Here is a 20,451-nt window from a genome sequence, read left to right as displayed (position 1 = left end):
TGAAACATTTCTCTACTGCATTTTTAAAATCCTATTATTCCGCTGAATATGCATAGCACTAAATAAACATAATCTCCTCACACTCCCACACACGTAAGTGAAATTTATTCGCTTAACAAAGCACCTTGTGGCGTTTAAACTGCAAATGAAGACATTAATGGATTAGAATCGAGACAGCGGTGCATTAGCTCTTCTCTCCTAGATCAGTAAAAATGGCATGAATTTGAATCTTGCTATGCCCTACTCTTGGCGTTTCTTGTAAGTTAGCCACGACTGTTAATTGCTGGTGTTAAAGTGGATTTATGTTCCATTAACGACCCAATGGTGAGAAATTACAGAAATGACTTGTGCTGTTATATTTTGGTCCTGTGGGTTTGCTGAATCTTCATTAAGATTCAAATTGTGCAGTCTGAGCAAATCCTGAAACAGCTCAGTGTCTGCCGGAACATTTGTAGCCTTATATAGTCTATGCGCCACCAAGAAGCTAAGATTTGCACACAGCCTTCCTTGATTAGCCACTATAACTCAAGCTCAACTTATTTGATGGAAGATACATTATTTTCGCACACAAAGGCTTCCAACCATTGATTAAAATTAGAGCTCTGCTCTCTATTCCCCCCACCCCTACTGTCTTCCCCTCCAAATGAAATGAACTCTGGTTAAGCACGGTGAGCTCCACCTACACCCAGAGGCCGACTCTTTCATCTAATTGAAGGATTGTGATCATGATGACAGTAAGCGAACCAGCTATTTACATTAGTTATTCCATTAACTGCAAACTGAATCAGACTCTTCTCTTTCTCTCCTACCTATACCAAATCTGTCTTCATTAAAATGACTCCTGCTAATGTGCCTGCCATACTTTTGGACAGTGTACATCATCAGCCATCTCCTAAAGGGAGCTGTCATTATAGCTTCTAAAGCAATTTTTAAAATTAAAAAAAACAACAATCTTTCTTCAACCTGAATTTCCCTCAAAGCTTCTGCTATTTGTATAGATTAGAGCCAAAGCTAGCATCACTTACACACAGTGCTGATGACTGATCATTCTGAAGTTTCACTTGACACAGCATGTAAACATTTCCCCTAGATTGTCTAAGCACTCTCCAATCCTAATGGATCCAATTTGCATGTCTCATCCTGGCAGAACTATCTATCGCTTCTACCCATGTGGGCAATGTGATCGTAATGTAATCATTATAAGCACAAAGCATATGGTAGGTTTGCAGGTCTTCCGTCACCCCCTTTCATGGACCCATGTTAAAGCTTTCTATCTCATGACATCTCATCTCTCTCCATTTCTAAAGCACCACCATCTCACTGATTGGCCTTCTGTTACTAATTGCAGCTCACTTTAAATGTGCATCATTTTTATGCAGAAAGCTTCCTAACTTTGGTATTTCACTTTCTTTAGAACAGCTGCTTTAATTTCGCAACCTGCTCATCCAATTTATCTCTAAAGGGCAGTGTGCTGTCTATTGCTGCATTGTGGTCCAGTGGGGGGTGGACGATCAATGGGCTTTGCCAGGATGACTATTGCCCCATTATCCGAATCCACAATCTTCTGTTTAAGCACTTGAATTTAAGTCAGCATGCAGTCCAATCCTAGCCACAGTTACTTGGAAGTAAGTTCCGCCAAGATAAACAGAGCTTACTTTCAGGTCAGTATGCAGAGGATTTCATCCTAATTAGTCTTGCTGGTGTTAAGAGAGCTACATGCCCTAAATAAAAGCACTTGGGCATAAATGAGTATTCTGAACTAAAGTTTCTCCACTCTACTGTAGTTAACCAAGTATGAATAACCACAGTCAGCCTTTCTCTACCAACAATAGTTCACATTTGGTGCACCAGCCTTAGTATGAAAATAGCTTTGCACAATGGAAGCCAGTTCACCTTCAGCAGGTTGTCTCAAGATATGGCAAAGAGAAATTTCCAAATTTTTGTGGGAAGGGAAGAAACCCAGGATTAAACACCTGATCTTAATAGACATAAAAGAGAGAGGAGGCTTTTCCCTACCCGACCTAAAACTTTATTATGAGGCAGCCTGTTTCACCTGGTTAAAAGATTGGTGCACATTGCAGGATCCGGACCTCCTGGACCTGGAAGGTTTTGACAACCGTTGGGGATGGCACGCCTACCTAATATATGGAAAAGCGAAAATTCATAAAAATTTTACCAACCATATAATAAGAAAGTCACTCTTTGCTGTATGGGAAAAATATAAAAACCTGATGGAGCCTAAAGTCCCGTGGTGGACTTCTCCAGTAGAAGCCATAGCAGTAAAACGGAAAAATACTCAGGAAAGCTGGCCAACATATAAAATACTTCTAAAAAATGAAAATAACCAAATAAAATTTAAAAAAATTGAGGAAATAAGAGAACACATTTCAGACTGGTTCCAATACCATCAGTTATTTGAAAAATTTAAATCTGACAAACAAAAGGGGTTCTCAGTAGAAACTTCCCGATTCGAATCTGATCTTGTAAATTCTAAAAGAAAAACTCTTTCCAAAACTTACCGACTCCTCCTTGACTGGACAGTCAAGGAGGAGGAGGTAACAGTGGCAATGGTGAGGTGGTCTCAGGATTTTGGCCATTCAATAACCATGGCCCAATGGGAAAATTTATGGAAGATCAATTGGAAATTCACAAATTGTTACACGATTAGAGAGAACTTTCAAAAAATGCAACATCGATGGTATCTAACACCATGGAAACTCTCAAAAATGTATAAAAATGTGTCAAGCAATTGTTGGAGATGCGGAGACTCAGGAACATTCTACCATATGTGGTGGACATGTAGGAAAATACAGGTATTCTGGGAGAGTATACACGCAGAACTGCAAAAAATGCTAAAGATCTCATTCAATAAAAAACCAGAGGCCTACCTCCTGGGAATAACAGATTTGGATATTCCACAAAAGAGGAAGGGTATCTTTTTATATGCGACGGCGGCAGCAAGAGTTTTGATCGCAGCAAAATGGAAGAGTAATGAAATCCCCTCTATACAAGATTGGATCCAAAAGCTGACAGAATATGCCGAATTAGATGGTTTATCAGAAAAAATAAAGAATAAATCCAAACAGGAATTTGTTTCTAAATGGGAGGTTTTCAAAGAATATCTGAAAAATAAATATAGTAGTTTAAATTCTGTTGCAGCATTCGAGGAACTTCAGTAATAGTTGCTAGGTAGAGAGAAGAAATTAGATTTATTGAGAATAAGTTTAATTATGAAAAAAATGTGTACTGGCAATAAGTAATTTGAACTTGAAATATGGAATAGACGGGAAGTTGGGTCTTTAGTGTTAAGACCAATAGATGTTTTATTGTTTGTCAAGAAAATTATGCGTCTATGGTTATTTTTGTAATTTGTGTGTAATTTGATACTTGTGGTTTTTGTGTGTGTGTGTGTGTGTGTGTGTGTTTTCTTGTTTTTTCTTGTTGTATAAATAAATATTTTTTTAAAATTAAACAAAAACAAAAACAAAAAGGAAGCCAGTTCACCTTCAACTGATAATACTGACTCTACTAGTATTCCAAGCTGTGTTGTGCATGAAGAGAATTGCCCTATTCAGAACCGGTTGAATTCAACATCTGTTCATATATGAAGCACCACCAACAGCATCTCCATCTGGATGCAGGTGAGCTTCTTTAGCCCTCATCCAGTCCATTACTGAACCCCAACAGATTACCACACCATCTTATGGGGGGGTTATCTATAGATCAGGTGCTCTGCATTAAATTGATTGCAGTATCTTGCACTAGTACACGTTTCTGACGACACAGATATGGTTATGTTTATTACTGCAATTCATTTACACACCCTGTTCCGCCATGTCAACACAACTCCTGGATAATGCTTTTTACAACCTAAAGCAATGCACTGGCACAGCATTTTCCATGTTTTATAAGTGCAATAGCCTGACTTGAATGTTGTCTAGGTGCAAGAGGTCTTGTATCCATAAACTTTTGCTCTGCAAAAACTGGAAACATAAGCATAGTCTCCATTTTAAATTAAAAAGTGTGTGAAACTTCAAGTTTACTTTTTGTAGGGATTGGCATTTCCACTTAGTTGATCTAGTAAAATAAATTACCTCCGCTTCTCTTAATTTGTATTCACACCAAAGGCATGCAGCTTATAAGTACAGATTTTATGGTACAGCTCTTGTGACAGCCTCCCCAATTCCAGCCAGTCTTGTAAAAAAGTTATTTGTTTTCAATCATCATGTATCATAACCAGCAACAAAAATTCGGTAAACAGAATTATTACGCCTACTGCTCTGAGTTACGAGGAAAGAGAAAAAAGGGTGGCATTGCAAGGATTTAGTTTCTTAAACCTTTCCTTTTACCACCCTTGGAGAAAAAGGAAAAGTAAGGACCATTCAAGGTCCAACTTGCAAGAACCCAACTTGGTTGTAAGGGGAGGGGTGAAAGCACAGCAATAGTGTACAGGCTTACATACAAAAGATTCAGGTTCATTATCTGTCATAAAGGTAAAGGGACCCCTGACCATTAGGTCCAGTCGTGGCCGACTCTGGGGTTGTGGCGCTCATCTCGCTTTATTGGCCAAGGGAGCCGGCATACAGCTTCCAGGTCATGTGGCTAGCATGACTAAGTCGCTTCTGGTGAACCAGAGCAGCGCACGGAAACGCTGTTTACCTTCCCGCCGGAGCATTACCTATTTATCTACTTGTACTTTGTGCTTTCGAACTGCTAGGTGGGCAGGAGTTGGAACCGAGAAACGAGAGCTCACCCCGTCGCGGGGATTCAAACCGCCGACCTTCTGATCAGCAACTCCTAGGCTCTGTAGTTTAACCCACAGCACCACCCGTGTCATATTCAATTAAAAATATCAGATTCCAAGTGATGGAAAATATTATGAGACCCTAGAAATCTGCTGCCAGTCAGAGTAACCAAAAACTGGGATTCCGTGGGTCGCAACTGTAGCTGAGCACAGAGTCCCTCTCCAATACACACTGCAATCAGTGGACCACAGGAGGGTGTGGTGCAAGAGAAAAAGGAAGATAGATCCTACCTGCTTTAAGGCCTTAACAGCTACTGACCCAAGATGGCTAACATAAGCAAATACTATCGTTAAACACAAGTGATTTAACTTGACTGTCACACAAAATAAATAATCTGTAGAAGTCATAATTAGTGTATACAGTAGTGGCATTAATGTGTCATTTAAAAAGTTCATAAAAGGCTAACAAAGCTCACTGGACACATTTTATCCTCACCTCTGAAACAACTTCTGATAACTCTATAAATGTCCTAAATGCAAAGGGGGCTGAAGATTAATGTTATGGGATTAGGGGGGCTACTTGTGCATAAGCGTTTAAGCCCTCCAGGCTCTGCAAATCAGTTTCTAAACTCTCCCAGTCCGCGGAGCCATGGGTGCATGGCTACCTCAATCGCTGGCAGAATCCGTCAGTGGGCGCTTCCGGAATTTACGCCAACATAAGAGTTCCTTAACGGAAACTCTCCGTCTGGATTCTCTGTGTGACAGTTTCCTGTGCGGAGTAGGCGTCCCCAGCAGAGGTCCTGAGCCCTCCCTGCTGTTCTCACTGGAAGCATCTTGGAGCCATCCCTCCGCCTGAGTTTCTGCAGGAACTCTCCCTCTCCCCCTGCTGGTTCCTTCCTCAGCATCTGAGGGTCTCTTAGCCTCCTTGAGCCCTTCCACCACCTGACTCTCCAATGGCAGTTCCCTGACATCCACCTCCCCTCCAGGACCCCCCTCACCCCCTGTTTCCCCCTCCTCTCTGGGTGGTGAGGTTGGGAACCCCCGGAAAGAATCCTCCTCATCTTCGGATGACTCGAAAACCGCTCTCCATCTACTACTGTCCCTTCTGCCCGAATACTCTTCCACATCTGATTCTTCTTCCTCTTCCTGTCCTGATTCTGGGAACCCCTTGAACTCCTCTTCCTCGTCAGTGGTTCCAAAGTGTTTCTCCCAGAACCTAGCCAAGGGCTGAGGCTTCCTTGGGAACCGGCAATGAAACGTTTCTACTAATACCTCATTGTTGACCGTTTCTGCCGGTACCCAGGTATTTTCAGACTCCGGTTCCCCTTCCCATTCTACTAAGTACTCCACCTGTTTACCCTTCCACCGAGAGTCGAGTATTTCTGCTACATGACTGCTGCGTCCCCTCTCTTCCACTTGCGGTGCCGCGGGAACCTCACCTTCCCGTCCCAAAATTTCCCGCCCCTCCCGGTATGGTGACAGTAATGACCTATGGAATACTGGATGCAGTTTCATGTTGTCGGGCAGCCTGAGCTTAAAGGCTACCGAATTGACCTGCTGTATAACCTCGAAAGGTCCCAGTCGTTTCGGTCTCAATTTCTTGCAACCCCCCTTGAATGGCAACCCTTGTGTGGACAACCACACCCGGTTCCCCACACTTATGGTCTCTCCTTCCCTTCTGCTCTTATCTGCCTGCCTCTTGTATTCTTCCTTAGCCCTATCTAAACTCAATTTCAGCTGTTGATGTATTGCTTCCATTTCTTCCACAAAATGTTCCGCTGCCGGTACGCTCCATCTTTCCCCTCCTTCCCCCGGAAAGGCCCTGGGATGACACCCATAATTGGCCATGAATGGACTCATGCCAGTGGACACATTTTCTGCGTTATTGTAGGCGAATTCGGCCAGGGCCAATTTCTCTATCCAATCATTCTCTCTGTCATTTACATAACACCTCAGATATTGTTGCAGAATACCGTTTGCCCTTTCCGCCTGCCCATTTGTTTCTGGGTGTCTGGCGGTCGAGAAATTGACCTCTACGTGCAGTAAGCTCATGAGCTTCCTCCAGAACCTGGACGTAAATTGTTTCCCTCTGTCTGAGACCACCCTCAAGGGGGCGCCATGCAACCTAAAAATGTGTTCTACAAACAACCTGGCGGTTTCTTCCGCCGTGACCGCATGTGAGCAAGCAATAAGGTGGCACATCTTGGTTAACAGGTCCACCACTACCATTACCGCAGTTTTCCTCTTGGATTTTGGCAAATCCGTCATAAAATCTATGGACACTGCCTCCCATGGCCGTTCGGGTGTGGGCAATGGTTCCAGCAACCCCGCCGGCCCCGCCCTCTCCCCCTTTGCTCGCTGGCAGCGGTCGCACCCCCTTACATATTCTCGTACCTCTTCCCTCACCTTGGGCCACCAGAACTGCCTGGTAACTAACCACATGGTTTTGTGTTGCCCAAAGTGCCCCGCAGTGGGGCTGTCATGCAGTTGTTTGAGTACCCTACTCCTCAATTCCCCCTCTGGTATGTACAATGCTCCCCTGTAATACAACGCCCCGTTCCTTTCTTCAAATCCCCCTGTGTTCTCCCCAGCTCTCCTGAGCTCTCTGAGCTTGTTTTGGGCGTATTCATCGCTTTCTGTCCCTTCTACCAGTTCTCTTTGCCCCACCAATGCTGCTCCACACACCCAGTGGTCCTCTGGGATGATATGCCTTTCTTCGGGCGCCCCTCCCCCTCCATATACTCTGGCTTTTGGGATAGAGCGTCCGCTCTTACGTTCTCCGGCCCCGGTACGTAGCGAATCTCAAAATGGAATTTGAAAAATTCCTGGGCCCATCGCACTTGTCTTTTGTTCAGGACCCGGGCCGTTCTCCAATATTCCAGGTTCTTGTGGTCCGTGCACACCTGGACCTTGTGTTGCGCTCCAATTAGCAGGTGCCGCCATCGTCGAAACGCTTCATAAATGGTGAGCAGTTCTCTGTCGTACACGGTGTAGTTCCTTTCGGACTTATTCAACTTCCGCAAGAAGAAGGCACACGGTCTCCAGTCCGATGCATCCTTCCCCGGTTGGAGCAGGACCGCTCCTACCGCTCGATCTAATGCGTCTGTTTCCACCCTCATTAGTTTCTGTAGGTCTACGTGCAAGAGCTGTTCTTCCGAAGCGAACGCTTTCTTTAGCCGTTCAAACGCTCGCTGCGCCTCTTCCGTCCATGCAAATTTCTTCTTACTACTGAGACAATCGGTGATGGGCGCCGTTAAGTGGGCAAAGTTTTTGATGAACTTCCGATAGAAGTTTCCAAACCCCAGGAACCTCTGCACGTCCTTCCTGGTTCTGGGTGTCTTCCATTCCAGTACCGCTTGGACCTTGCTGGGATCCATGGACAATCCCTTGTCTGACAAACGGTACCCCAGGAATTCCACCTCTCTGGTATGGAACTGGCACTTCTCCAATTTTACCCACAGCTGGTTTGCTTGCAGCCTGTGTAGGACCTCCCGGACATCTCGAACATGCTGCTCCTCGTCCTCTGAGTAGACCAACACGTCGTCTAAGAAGGCCACACAATTCTTATAGAGCAAAGGTCCCAGGACATGATGCATGAAGGATTGGAAACAGGCTGAGCCCCCCTGTAGTCCGAAGGGCATAACGAGATACTCAAAGGCCCCCAAGGGGGTGAACATGGTGGTCTTCCATTCATCCCCTTTCCTCATTCGTATCAGGTTATACGCTCCCCTCAGGTCCAGCTTGGTAAAAATCTTTCCCTTCCTCACCCTGGTCAGGATGTCGTCAATCCTGGGCATGGGAAAGGCCACTGGTTCTGACACCGAATTGACGGCCCGGAAGTCCACGACCAACCTGGGTTTACTAGAGGCTTTTTTGTCCACAAAAAACACTGGGCTGCCCCCCACCGCTCTTGACTCCCTGATGAACCCTCTTTTCAGGTTCTTGTCTATGAACTCCCTTAACTCCTGCATCTCCCTGTCCGACATGGCGTACAGTTTGCCCACTGGTAGCTGGGCTCCCGGGAGTAAGTTAATTTGACAGTCAAAGGGTCTGTGTGGGGGCAGTCTATCTGCTTCCTTCTCGCTAAAGACTTCGCTCAGGTCTGCGTATTGTCGTGGTATTCATCCTCCTTCCCCATCGCCGTCCCGGCAAGGCTTGCCCTAGCCAGCCCCTGAAGTTCTCTTCCCTTGCAGTGCTCTAAGCAGTGAGCGGACCCAAAAGAGACTGTTCGCTGGTGCCATCCCACTAGCGGATCATGTAACGCCAGCCAGCTCATTCCCAATATGATGGGAGGCCCTGCCAGGGTGGCTACATGAAAAGCAATGACTTCCATGTGCCTTGCCACCCTCATTGTCATGGGAACCATCTGTTGGGTTACTTCTCCCCCCAGGAGTTCCCTCCCATCAATCGTGGTCACCTGCAAGGAACTACCTAAGGGCAGTGTCTGTATCTGGTGCTCTGACGCAAACTCCTTACTCATAAAATTGCAGGAGCTGCCTGAGTCTAGCAGGGCTTTTATCATGAGTGGATGTCCGTTGGGCAGCTCTAGCAGCACCTCTATGGCAAGGGATGCTCGGGGGGGTTCAGGCTTGGGCACATTCACTGCTCCTTGGCCTGGCTGCTGTGCCCTGTCGCTGGCAGCCAGGCATTGGCTTTTACCTGCTCCTTAACCCCCTCCTCCTCACTCCCAACAGCCCCCACCATTCCTTGCCATCCCTTCCTTTGTGGGCAGACCCTGGCAAAATGTCCGGGCTGTAGGCAGAGGAAACATTTTTTGGCGCTCTTTTCCTCCTTCTTCCGCCCTTCGTTGACGTTTGAAGTTCCGCGCCCGCGCGCACCCCCAATCTCCATCGGTTCCACTGGCGGGGAAGGTTGCTCCGGCATCTCAGGAATGCGGAAATCATTCCAACGCTCTCCTCTCCCTTCCCGCTTCTCCAGCGCCCTCGCCTCCTGGCGCGCTCCAATCGCAAGCGCTGCCTTAGTCAGCTGATCCATGGAGTCTGGACGGGGCACGCGGGAAAGTTCGTCTTTCACCGCTGGGGCTAGGCCTTCTTCAAACAGCATTTGAATTGGATCCGAAGATAGGTCCCACCCCAATTTATGTATAAGCATGGTAAATTGTGTCCAATACTCCCGGACGGATTGATTTCCCTGTTTGCACGCCATTAGCTGCCTGCGTACCACCCCCTGTTCGATCTGGCTGGAAAACATCAAGTCCATCGCGATAAAGAATTTCCTCAAGTCCTTTAAGGTGTCATTATTTGCTGCCATCAGGGGCCTCACCCAGTCTCTCGCCCCCCCCTCGAGGTGACCAATCACAAAAGCCACTCTCGATTCCTCATCGGCAAAGTCATCAAACTGCAGATTCAGGGCGTACTGCATCTCTGTTTTAAAGGATTGGTAATTCCGTGGGTCACCCCCGAATTTCTGTACCAACCCCGGTACCTTCCTTGCAATGGGGGTGGGTTTTCCCTGCGCATCCTGAGCTCTCCTTTCCTCGAGCCGCGCCGTGAGCAGTGCCAGCTGGTGTTCCAAAGCCCTGTTTCTCTCCTCCAGAGTTGGACCCGCTCCAGCTCCTCCTCCCGCTCCTCCGGCTCCATCCGGGTTGCTCATGATGCCTCTCCTTCGCACAAGTAGCATCAAAGACTGACGGATTGCTGTTATGGGATTAGGGAGGCTACTCGTGCGTAAGCGTTTAAGCCCTCCAGGCTCTGCAAATCAGTTTCTAAACTCTCCCAGTCCGCGGAGCCATGGCTGCATGGCTACCTCAATCGCTGGCAGAATCCGTCAGTGGGCGCTTCCGGAATTTACGCCAACATAAGAGTTCCTTAACGGAAACTTTCCGTCTGGATTCTCTGCGTGACAGTTTCCTGCACGGAGTAGGCGTCCCCAGTGGAGGTCCTGAGCCCTCCCCGCTGTTCTCACTGGAAGCATCTTGGAGCCATCCCTCCGCCTGAGTTTCTGCAGGAACTCTCCCTCTCCCCCTGCTGGTTCCTTCCTCAGCATCTGAGGGTCTCTTAGCCTCCTTGAGCCCTTCCACCACCTGACTCTCCAATGGCAGTTCCCTGACAATTAAGTTTAGCTTATGACACATTTCATTGCTGTTGTGGGGATAAAATGCAACATGAACCATGGACTACTTTGAAAAGTGCTATAAAAATTCTGGTAATCTAAAAACAATATATGCAAATATCTGAATTCTCCTATTTATACTTTTTGTTTTCCAGAGAAATTTAAGTTAATATAAATTCCACTATAGATTATGAACATTTTAAACGATTCTTGGGTTACTCCCTGTGAGTGGAAGCAATGTCACTCAGTGTTATGCATAACAGGCAGGTTTCATCCCCATCACCATGTTGGCCCTAAAATCTCTTTATTTTTCCCAATAAAAGTCAGCTAAAATAGTGTATACAAGGACTCATATTATAACGAGGGCTAGATTTCCCCCTTATGATCTGTGAGCCATGCTGCAGTCAGTTTAGATAGATCTATCCCATAGATCTCAAAAGGAACAGAATTGTGTTCAAAATTCTCCAAAGAGACTGGCGTTCTAAGGTTTATGTTTTCAAGTGACTATGCAAGGAGAAACCACAATATTTTTTAAACATGTTCTTCTGCTTGATGGCTCTCAATAAATTCACTGCAAATATATTCTGTCATACTGAAGAACACCTTGCAGGTGACAGAACACAAAATTTTTTAATGCTGCTCTTCATCCTTTTTTTTTTAATTACAAACTTTATACTTCTCATCTTAATGATCCAGCTGTGATACTTACCCCAACCTCCTTCTGTTAATCATTGTATAATTTTCCAGAGACATGAATCGCATTCTGAAGCCCATTAGCGCTTCTTGCCATGACATATGGCTGAATTTTGATATCCCATTTGGTTAAAAAAAAAAGATTTAGGAAAATGCACATAAAAGCTATGGTCAGAGGCCAATCCAACTAGTTAAGTTGTACTGCATCCTATTGAAATCCTCTGAGTTGGAAGCATTAATAGTTAATGAAGGACAGAGGCATGCTATTTAGTTAAGATCACTTTCCACTTTTTCTACTGTTTTCTCACTGGTCAGGCTCAATTGTGATATAGGAGCCAATCACAATTAACATTTGCCCACACTTTCTAGGCACAGATTCATGGTTTAAAGCATCATGTTCCAAGGGCTCTTTTTGGAAAAGATGGGTTTTCTGTGGATTGACATTTGCTCCAGTTTGCAGCAGTAAAGTGTAGATTATCACTGGGAAAGTGCCAGTGGGAAAAAGTGCTCAGACACAGCGCTTTAAAGTGCGGACCTGGGCCTGGAATTCAGAAAGTCTGGAGGAGCCCACAATATTATCTGGTTAAGATATGGGTATTAGAAGAAGGTGGTGTTTCCTAGTGAAATTTTCAGCAGTTCTGTTGGTAAACTTGATGTGTGTGTGTGTGTACACACATACACACACGCGCACACACACACACACACACACACACTATCTCCGTGTATTTCTGTGAATAACTATTTTAATACTGAGCCCATTCAGCAGAGACCTATACTGGTAATACACAGAAGCAGTAAACGTACTAATCTAACACTCTTATCCAAAATACATAAACTAAGCCCTACTGAAGTCAGTCAGACTTTGTGTAGGATGAGAATAGAATAATAACCTACTCACTCCACACTGTATTTCATTAATGTCTAATTACTATTAAGTGCATCCTAAGTGTCCCTATCTTTAAGCATACATAACTCATTTTAAATGTACAAATTGCTTATAGCCATTAGCACTCATTTCCTTACAGTTCAGTAAGGTCAGTACTGCAATGGCATTAATTCAGATTGCCATGCTACAGAAGCCACCTAAAAAATGATCTGTGTATTCAGAAAACAATCATGTGTACAGACAAATCAATTTCTTTTTTTAAATAACAGTGTAGCATTTTTCACTGCCAAATGATACTTCTTTTAAAACTGAAGCACAGCTCGGATCTTTGGCAGTGGGAAAACAAGAAACAAAGCACTTATTGTGCATGAAAGCTTTCTCCAATGTGAGCATACCAGTTTTTGGATTACAAACCAAGCCCTGTGGCTGTGAAAATGTCACTTGTACAAAGCCAACTAAACCCTCAACTCAAGTAATACATTATGGGTCCAACAAAATCATATCACAATAGGCCCACTAAAATCAATGGACCTAAGTTCATGATGTCCATTGATTTCAAGTGGTTTACTCTAAACATGACTTAGGTGGATTCAACTTTCTGTCTATATTGCAAAGGCTACATCACAATGTCTATCCAAAAAGGTGCACCAATTCATTCAGAGGAAAAAAATAATATATAAAACATAGTATGGAATCAGAGAGAATGTCATTCCATTAAAGTATGGTATACATTTGTAAAACTACCAAACATACCAGATATATACGAAAATGCTTCATGTAATATAATAACACTGAACATATCCTCATATATCATATGCTATGGGGGCTAAGGCCATGCCAGGACCCAGCGGGAACCCCGGGGTGAGCTTCAGTTGGTCGCCATTGACGCAGCTCCCTCTTTTGGTGGTTTACCCTTCTAGACTTCCTGCAAGGTGGGCAGGAGTCAGATATAGTTATTGCCAATGCCTAAGCCAATACCAGAGGGACGCGGGTGGCGCTGTGGTCTAAAACACAGACCCTAGGACTTGCCAATCAGAAGGTTGGCGGTTCGAATCCCCACGATGGAGTGAGCTCCCATTGCTCAGTCCCTGCTCCTGCCAACCTAGCAGTTTTAAAGCACGTCAAAGTGCAAGTAAATAAACAGGTACCGCTCCAGTGAGAAGGTAAACAGCGTTTCCGTGCACTGCTCTGGTTTGCCAGAAGTGGCTTTGTCATGCTGGCCACATGACCCGGAAGCTGTACGCTGGCTGCCTTAGCCAGTAAAGTGAGATGAGCACCACAACCTCAGAGTCGGCCACGACTGGACCTAATGGTCAGGGGTACCTTTACCTTTTTAAGCCAATACCACTCACATTTCCGTAATCAATAATGTTTTGGCCTAAATTTTGCCCATTAATGTTTAAACTAAAATTCTGTGTCAATGTGTTTTTATTATTCTTAGGGGTGCGCCAGGGCCTTGGCATGCAACAAATTCCACCAGTATTGCTCTCAGAAGTAAATCCAATGTCTTTTCCATGGGTACACTGAGTAGTCCCTATCTCCAAACCCTAGAGATTGTACGAAATAAAGATTAAGCAACTGTTACATTAAGCAAGTAGTAGTATCTGCTTTTTCCCACCTGGAAAAAAAGTTAAGCTTTCTAGGCAAAACAGATGTTTTCTACGTGAGCAAAAATTATGAATACATTTAACTGAATGTTTATAGCAATAGCATCTGATTCTATGTAAAAGCGCACCCTGGGTCTTTAATATTATAATTAGAATGCAAGACAGGTGGGTTATTTGTACTGGTTTGCATTTTTTTATTTTAAAAATGACTCCAATACAAGAAAACCCATAAATAATTAGGGTCCGAGTCTTAGTGCTTTCATTTATCATCCTTTTATCAGAGCAAACTAAATAGTAATGGTAAAGAATGTTAACAGAAACAGGTTTCATCCATAATGGAAAAGTTTGTGGGAAAACAGGGGTTTGTGGGGAGAGGGATGCGGACACCAAACTGATTATATATAAAATGATATGAGTTTATTAAAGTGAATGCTAACAATCACCCAGAAAGAAGACATTTATATATTAATATCGGAGATGAAGACGATGATGTAAACCACTTCTATTACTTACTCAGTCACAGTTATGATTTTTTTTCCTTTTATTGATTTGTTCATCTTGATATTTTGCAGTTGTATTTTAAACTAAAAAATATTTTTTTAATAAAAAAAAGGGAGAGAGAAGCAAACTAGCAATTGGAGCTCTGTCATGCTTTTTTTCTTGCTCAGTGGAATAAAACCCTCAGCTAAAATCTCCTATGAATCAGCAGAAAGTGCACTGGATTTCCTATCAGAGAATGTTAAATCCCACTGCAGCTATGGGCTCAGCAATGTTGCTTTAGGGATTTACCTCTCAGCTTCAACCCCACATATGAAAAATGGAAAAATTAAAGTCCTCCAACACACAACTGATATGAAGGCCAAGCAAATCAATATCATTAGAGACACATTAGTACATGACTGCTTGATACATGAGTATAAAAATGGTAAAAGTCAACTAAGCTTTGTAATTTTTCATCTAAATATGTTGTTGATTAATTAATACATCTTTTTCTAGCAAAACAGAATGATGAAGCAGGTTATTGCTGTTCTGCTTAAGATAAATCATTCTCTAAAATAAATATAATATAACTAAAGGTAACAGCTTGTTAGTTCAAAAGAGTATGTAAAATTCACATGCACAGCTAGGTATGCACCAATCTGTCCATTTTTGTTCTCTCTATTTCTAACTTTTCCTATCTTAAATTCAGTTCTCTATATTCTCAGCAACTTGCGAATTTTGTTGAAAAACTCGTGAAAAAAATTGTTTCAGCTTGAGAACTGCATCACAAAATTCATAAAAGCACAAATATAGAAAGATAGCTTGCTAGTTTTGAGAAGCGCAAATTAGATAGCTTCCCATTAAAATGCAAACAAAATTGAATTTCTTCCCCATCTCTATACAACCCCTCACAAAACCTTTGAACTTCTGGTTCAAAACAATCCTTTAGACTTTTGGCACACTGTGTGCTCCCCTTCAACACTTCTTTGCATATCTACTTATTTTTTGCAAACAGTAGAGATACCCCACTCCTGTTCTCTTCTACATACAGTGGTACCTCAGTTTACAAACTTAATCTGTTCCGGAAGCCCATTATTACACCAAAAACCATTCTTAAACCGAGGCGTGCTTTCCCTAATGAGGCCTCCCACCACTGGTGCCCTTCCACTGTTTTGATTCCGTTCTAAGACCGTTCTGAGATGTAAAGTTCACAAGCCAGGACACTACTTTCAGTTTTGTGGAGTTCATAAACCGAATAGTTCGTAAACAGGCCTGTTCTTAAACCGAGGTACCACTGTACTTAGATGCCTCCACCACCATTTCTGACTAGGGTGTATTCTTTATTGATAAGTGAGATTTAGAATTCCCATCTTCACCACCAAGTGATCCCAGAGCAGAAGTGCATATCCTCAATTTTGAAAAAGAGGAAAAAACCAAAACCCGTATCATATAACCACATTACTTTTAAAATGATTGTGACCCTTTATCAGAAGAAGAATAGGGGGAGTATGACGCAGTTATTTTTACTTGATCTCTCAGTGGCTTCATCAAGGTATCCTTCTGAGCAGGCTTAGTAGAGTGAGTATTGGAAGCTTTGTTTTACAGTGGCTCCAATCCTATCTCTGGGATCGGTTTCAGAATATAACATTGGATGATTGTCTTTTGGCCCCCTAGCAGTTGTGCTGAGGGCTGCTACAGGGTACCATCTTCTCCCCAGTGCTGTTTAACACCCACATGAAGCCACTGAGATCAGTTATTAGGAGATCTGTGTTGTCAACAATCTCCTCTACTTTTCTATAACTGATATGATGGACCAATGCCTGGACTCGGTGGTGAGCTGGATGATGACCCATAAACTGACTTTGATTCCTGGCAATAGCAAGGAACTATGGGTGAATAGTTCCTGAATCCTGGATATTGGTCCACTGGATATTGGTTTTGTATGGGGTTGTACACCTGCTGAAAGAGAAGGTTTGTAATCTGGGGGTGCTTCAGCATCCATCTTTGTTGCTAGAGGCCCAGGTGACCTCAGTGGCTAGCAGTGCCTTTTTCAGCTCTGGTTGGTTCACCAGCTACAGTTCTTTTAGACAGAGATGACATGGCCACTGTACTCCATGCTATGGTAACTTGCAGTTTGGAATAATGCAATGTACTCTACATGAGGTTGCCTTTGAAGACAACTCAAAAACTTCAACTGTTCCAAAATGCAGCAGCCAGATTCCCCCCACCCCCACGTCCCATGGACATAACACCTGGTTTAAAACAGCTGCAACTGGTTACCAGGTCATGTCACATTAGTGCTCACAATAGTATTTAAGATCCTATGCAATACAGACCACAAATATCTGAAAGACCAGACTCTCCTGTATTGATCCTCATGGGTGCTGAGATTGACAGCGGGGCCCTTTGGTAGTTCCTCTGCCCTGAGGTTCAGGGGGTGGCAGCCCAAGAGAGGGCATTTTCTGTGGCAGCCCATAAGTTGTGAGACTCCCACCCCACAGAGATGTGTCCTGCATCTTCATTATACAGCTTCCAGCAAATGCTGAAGACACACCTCTTTACCCCGGCTTTTGACACCTGAGAATATATTAAGGACCCACTTTAATTTTGGTGATTGTAAGTTGTTTAAAACTGTTTTTACCATCATGTGTCTATGCTGTAAGCTGCCCTGGGACCTTAGGGTGATGCGCCAGTAACTAATAATAACAATAATAATAATTATAAGAGGCCTGGTGCTTTAATTCTGATTTCACCCAGTGATTTATTTAGTTCTGACTTTCATTCACTACTGACAGCTAAAGTCCTTCTTTGTAAAGTGTATCTCAATCTGGCTAAACTTGGTGGAGTCAGCGGTGTTCTAACAATAACCACAATGGGATCTTGTACAACACAACTCCTTCCTGGGTTCCTTGTACAATCTCATCAGAAACATCTTGTTAGGATGATGCACCTGTCAGTGATCTGCAAACCAGTAATAGAGATTCAGTGTCTCTGGGGATGGGGAAAAGCGTTTCTTTTTTTAAAGATGAATCCTTTCTTCTAGTGAGAGAGATAGATTCGTAATAAGAAGACCAGGGAATAGCTGTTTGTTTTCATCTATAATCATCTCATTATAGGCAATTTTAATCACTTGCACTTAACAATCAGTTGTACTTAATAATGATCAGTCATTTTAAATACTATTTTTATCAATTTCTCTTGATCAAATAAATAGAGATTTGCAGGGGTGGGGGTGGGGAGTCTATACACATGCACACACATGCTATCCAAACTTCATCTCCATATCTCTCCTATTCCTTCCCCACTGTCTTTTGTCAGTCTGTCACTAAAGGACTACAGAACAAAGATATGACAGCAAATCAGGGATAGTATATTCAATCACAATCAAAGTCTTTGGAAAAGGCACAGCATAAGCCTTACAGAGAAAGTGATGGCCTAGAGCACAGTGTATTGTCAGAGGCCTGGAAGCACTTTAGAGCTGTGAAAGGTGTGGCAGGGGCAGCGGGGGGAATAAGTATCTGAACTGCTGTCTTGATGAGAACTCTGCCTGGCGCTGGTTACCTTGGGAAGAAAAGATGCTTAAAACCAAAGTAAAGAGAAACAGTGCTTGCCACATGTGTTTCGTTATGATGATGCTTTGGATGGAACAGTACATTTTGATCAAGAGGGAGAACTAACAAAATCCTAGGTATCTGGAACTACCCTATGTGCAAAGATAGGATTTCACAGTTGCTGGACTCCAAAAACCAGTTTGGGCAGCTGAAGTTAGCATAATCATAATCAATGTGCAGCGATTATTCTACGTCCTTCACCACTATTAAAACTTTGCTAAGCAAGGTGCTGAACATAAGAATGGCCTTTCTATGTTGACCAAGCCCAGCATTCTGGACTTATATTTACTTACAGATTATATAATGATAGAACTGTAGGGTTGAAAGGGACCACAAGGCTCCTCTAGCCAACCTCCTGTGATGCCAGAATATTTTGCCCAACATTGTGCTCATACCCATGACGGACAGAGCTACCCAAGCATATGATAACTATATAATCCAGAACTGGAAGTAAATCTGATATTTGCAGCTTGGGCACATCACACCATTGTGAACTGACTTATTACCCTGCCACTGATCTGAATATGGGAACTTTGGATTCAAAGGGAGGCAGGTAAGAAGGTAATCTGTCCGTTTTAGGTTCCAAGTTTTACTTTAGAAATTCTGGATGAAACTGGGAGCTATTGAAATGCCGAGCTCATTGCTTCAGGAGAATTCTTATCAGTATTCTGTCCAAAGCAAATAAATTAAAGAACATTAGGGTTGCATGGTTAAGCAGTCAAACAAAATATGGAAATTCCCATAATATGGTTGCATGCACATCTTTAGCTCTGCCTGCCTGTGTACAAGGATTTCCATACAGACTTTAATTACAGTATTTCTCAAATAATATAACAGTGTGTGATATTTCTCCTTCAGCTTCAGACACACATGCACAGAATCTGAGAGTGCCATTCGCTATTATTTGTATGCCAAACAATCCCCACTGAAAAACAAAAAAGCACAAAGTAATCCATTTTCACCCAGCATACTCTACAATAACAACAAACATTTGCAGCTCGTCTGCTTCCAAGTCACCTACCCCTTCCTAAATATTGCCAATGTACGTGCAATCAGCCAAATGAGCTCAGCAATTAAATGCTTCATTCCCTATTCAAGCTAAAAGCTGGTTCATAATGCAGTATACCTGCCACAGTTCCACCTTTTTTTTTAGCTACTGTGATTGCAGGAACAACTAAGGCTGCCAAGAAGTCGTGTGTGTGCATTCATGGAGAGCTCAGCTCATGCATTACGTTTGCCTTCGCCAACATGGTGCCCCCTCAAATGCTGATGGACTCCAAGACCCACCTGCACTAGCCAACATGGCCAGTGGTCAAGGATGATGGGAGTTCAACATCTGGAGGGCGGAACATTGGAGAAAGCTTTCTTATGTTAAGGTTTGGTATGGGAGAACTAAATGGATTCTCAGGTAATGTGTGAACTGTGGAAATGGAATAAGTATCCCAGAAATAGCAAGAGGTTTGTGGACAACATCACAGATCCATGGGGCAGGAAGAAAATGGTGCTGTGCAAATGTGACGTGAAGCAATTAACTGGAAGCTACTGAAATACCAAGCTCATTTCCTCAGAAGAATTCTTACCAATATTCAGTTCAAAGCAAACAAATTAAATGATGTTATTCAATTGCACAGCATGTGGGAAAGACATGAGGATGCAACTCTGGTCTTTGCATCTATTACTTTATCCAGTGATGCTCCTTAAAGTGCTATCCAAAAAGGTCAATTCCATAAGAAAAGGCAAATGCTCAAAAATCTAATAGCTGTAAAACAGCCATTTAAACAATCTGTTATTCCCTAAATATAAGAACATAAGAAGAAGCCTGCCTATTTAGTCCAGTATCCTTGCTCCCTCAGGAGCTAGCTAGATGCATCTGGGAAGCCCATAAGAAGGGTCTGCCTTATTATTCTTCCCTAACCACTAATACTGCTTCTTATCCTGGAGGAATCATACAGCCATTGTGTCTAGTAACTCTATCCTCTATTAATATAAGTAACCTCCTGCAAACAGGAAATAAAGAATTCTTATTACAAAACTGAATCTACATATTTATGTACTAAGAAATCTAACTTCTGATGTCTTTCCTCTCTGATTCTTTCATATTACATTGTTTAAGACTGGGGTCCTTAATTCAACATTAATTCAGTGACACCTCTGTATATGATTGCACTGTACATCCCCCTTTAAATTGGTGGTCATCACCACATCATCTGGAAGTGAATTCCACAGTTTAACTATGGTTCGATTCCTCCCAAGGGGAGGTTTCAGAAAGCTTAGAGGCAGATTAGTATAGAACCCCAGAGGTAACCATGCAAATGTAATTTTATCTTCCAAGTCAGGCTTTGAAAGTGGCACTTTGGG

The 20,451-nt window shown here is 43.2% G+C and overlaps 1 protein-coding gene across 4 annotated transcripts in view; it reads right to left on the bottom strand.

Moving 5' to 3' along the window:
* Positions 1-20,451, bottom strand: part of CDH7 (cadherin 7) — a 122,845-nt gene that overhangs the window by 90,443 nt on the left and 11,951 nt on the right. The window lies entirely within an intron of this gene.

The sequence above is a fragment of the Podarcis gaigeae genome (genome assembly GCF_964106915.1).
Source record: "Podarcis gaigeae genome assembly, chromosome: 7".
In the NCBI taxonomy this organism is placed as follows: domain Eukaryota; kingdom Metazoa; phylum Chordata; class Lepidosauria; order Squamata; family Lacertidae; genus Podarcis; species Podarcis gaigeae.
The sequence above is the reverse complement of the archived record's forward strand: the minus strand, read 5'-3'. Positions and strand labels throughout refer to the sequence as shown.